The sequence below is a fragment of the Euprymna scolopes genome, chromosome 7 (assembly GCF_053919585.1).
Source record: "Euprymna scolopes isolate OS-2025 chromosome 7, ASM5391958v1, whole genome shotgun sequence".
Taxonomy (NCBI): domain Eukaryota; kingdom Metazoa; phylum Mollusca; class Cephalopoda; order Sepiida; family Sepiolidae; genus Euprymna; species Euprymna scolopes.
Window position 1 is genome coordinate 127,739,185 of NC_136488.1, and position 3,789 is coordinate 127,742,973.

Consider the following 3,789-nt stretch of genomic DNA (forward strand, 5'->3'; position numbering starts at 1 on the left):
TTCAGATAGTCCGGGGCAACCTGAATGTGGTTTTGTGCACTCTTTGTCCTTTCTTGTAACTTGCATGAAAATCCTATTAACAGGAGAAAGGGATATTGTAAGAGTTTCTGCTATTTTCAGTTGACTAAGACCATCTTCACGATTCGACCTCGCAGAAATTCTGATAGGTCTGATGCTCCTTTGGTTCGTGGTATACTTCAATGTTGTTAGATGCAATTTTAATGAGATACTCTTAAGTTATTTCAGCAATATTTTTTTTTATCTGTAAATACATATTATCGCAAATTCAAGCACAATTAAACAACGCGGAGGTTTCTATAATGTCTCGCCATTAATAATTAAACTCCTATTTAAATGACATAACTCTCTCAAACTATAGAAAACACGTCCTATGATAATTAATACAAAAGTCAGTCAATAAATTACATAACAAAAATACACTCATTTCATTTCAGTTACACATTCATATTTGAATCTTAACGGATACATGTGTTCCAAAAACAATATGAATTGCATCATATCTTTTTAAATATATTAACGGCTACATGACGTTATAAAAAAATCTTACCTTCTTTCACAACGCTATGCCCCCGCCTCCTTTTCGGAATTTCCAACGACTTTTTTCATTTCTGAAATAGAACAAGGTCATACATTTCATTACATTAAAACTATATTTTCAAATATTTGTACTGGTGTTTTGCTTTTTTAATTTTATTCATCCAGAGGAAGTCACGCAATAAAGACGAAACATTAATGAACACAACTCGGTTTGTTCCTTTCTCTCTCTCTCTCTCTCTCTCTCTCTCTCTCTCCGTATATATATATATATATATATATATATATATATATATATATATATATATAGAGAGAGAGAGAGAGAGAGAGAGAGAGAGAGAGAGAGAGAGAGAGAAGAGAACACCGGTTTGGCTTCGTAGTTCTTTCATGTCAAGTTATTTAAAATCACTAAACTAACCTGCAGTTAGGCCGTGACTTCTCAGCAGAAAAAGTATAGAAATCTAAGATTATCGAGGAATTTGAGAAATAATAAGCCTATAACACACCTCAGATATTGTTCTGCCGTTTGTGCATATTATATTTGCATGAAATATCTTGCTTTTTAATCCTATTAAGGTCAAAATCCGACGGGAAAAAATGAGTTCATTTTATTTATATAGAATAGATAGATAGAAGAGATAATATATACTATTCCTTATTTAAGAAGCTCAATGTAATTATAGAGCAATGTAGTGAATAAATGATAAGAACTATATTTCAAAATTCATGATGTTGACCATCTTATAATTTATTCATTTAATTCAGCTGGCAGATACTGTCAAGAATCGTGTAAGTCAATTGGATTATATATATATATATATATATATATATATATATATATATATATATTGTATTATGTTGTTTCCTAAATGTTAATCTAATAAAATCTCAGTGCTTATAAGATAGTGCTCACTCTATACTATAGTATAAATAACTTTTAGCTACATATGTGCAGACATATTTCAGCAGAGATTTGATTCGAACCATTTTACAAATTGAACTATTATGAATAAAGAAATTTACATTTTGCAAATCGTTTTGGTTTACAGAAGAAAGAGACACGAGGATGGGAAATAGTGGAAGAAACAAGGTTCTATTTCATAACTAACAGTAAGTAAGTTGTCTTTCTCTTTGAATCTTATAATCTGAAAATTTTCATGAAGACACCAAAAACAAGGTGTATTCAGAGGACCACAAGTTTTGGGTTTCTTAATTATTTCCCATTTAATTAATGGTGATTTTGTCCTTCATTAACTTCAAGAAGCTTAGGGATAGAGACGTATGTTTCTCATAACTTACATGTTTAAAAAAAAAGAAAAGAAAAAAGTAACGAGCGACGCAAAATGTTGAAAAAAAAAGAACAACAAAAGTAGAGGCCGCTTGGAAAATTGAAATTTATAAAGGGGACGTAACTCACAATCGTTTTCTGAAAAATAAGTGAAAGACAATATCAATGTTAGTGATGAAAACAAACAGAAATCGAAATAACATTGATAAATTCTATCTACAAGTTTCGCCGTGGTACATTTCTGTTTCAGTGACGTTAATTATTTAGAGAGAAATGAGTTTCGGCATTGCTGCCAAACAATTACTTTTTACTTAAACAATGCTTATTAGCGCCTGCCCGCCAAAAGAATTTTTAAAACACTGAATTCATAGCAAGTTTCATCGTAGTACAAGTTAAACCCCGAAATGAAAGTTCACCCGGAAAATATAGTCACCATCTTCACAAAGGATGATAACTTAAGCTCATAACTTTCCTAATCTATATAATAATATTCTTATATATATATATATATATATATATATATATATATATATATATATAATATTATTATATATATATTTCTGTAGAAATATATATATAATATTATAAGAAAATATATTTCTGTAGAAATATATATATAATATTATAAGAAAATATATTTCTGTAGAAATATATATATAATATTATAAGAAAATATATTTCTGTAGAAATATATTTTCTTATAATATATACCATTCCTTATTTAAGAAGCTCAATATAATTATAGAGCAATGTAGTGAATAAATGATAAGAACTATATTTCAAAATTCATGATGTTGACCATCTAATAATTTATTCATTTAATTCAGCTGGCAGATACTGTCAAAAATTGTGTAAGTCAATTGGATTAAAGGAATAAATTATAAGATGGTCAACATCATGAATTTTGGAATATAGTTTTTTTTGTTATTTATTCACTAATAATATTTTTAGATAATTTCATGTTTATTCGTACATTATTACTAGGGCTATGACAAGGGCATATTATTTTCATTATTTTGACTCTCGAGTATATATCAGTTAATATCTTATATGTCTTTAGATAGAGTAATGTGGTTCTCGATTGATTAGCTCTGTCTAATTGTGTCGGATATATACGCAAGAATCCAAATAATGATAAGAATATACTCTTGCCATAGCCTTAGTTATGACAATACAACCTTTAAAAAATAGAATCGCCCGAGCATTAAAAATGTTGATAAGCTAAACGATTCCAATAATACATATTTTAAAACGAATTGTTCTAAAATCAAACTATATCGCCGCGTTGACTAAAACACATTTCAAAAATAGTATTTGTTTTTTTTTTTTTTGATTATGTGTGATACTATAGACGTTGTACCCCTACCTCCCAAGATTTTGGAGGAGTGAAAAGACAAGGTAAAAAGGAAATAAATTTATTGTGTATGTGAAACGGCACTAGCCCTAATCGGGTTTAACCGGCTTCCATCGAAGGAGGAAGTTTCATGGGGGTATAAAATTCACAAGCGGTCCCATTCGTATGTATATTCCCGTTAGGGAAAATGGCGATGTTAGGGTTTTGCAACTCTTGCAATGAGGTGTCGACGCTTTCCAAATACAGCGCCTGGAATTAAAAAAATTGGTTACCCATTTTAGTAATGACCAGGCTCAACGTTGCTTAACTTGGGTGATCTGACGGGAACGGGCGTGTCAACGTGATTATGCCGTATAAATAAATGTATTCAGCACCAAATGGTTAGGAAATAGGATTACTGGAAAAGGGACATGAAGTTGTTCACCAAGAAAGACATAAGGAAGCTGACCTAGGATTGTTAGTCAAAGTGTAGTAATGACGGTAACAAAATATCCGAACAATAGAAGTAGACATATTTAAATTTGGTTTGCGGGTACTTTGGGGAGTAGCTATGAATTTACGATAATACGAACGTTTTACAGACTATTTCGAG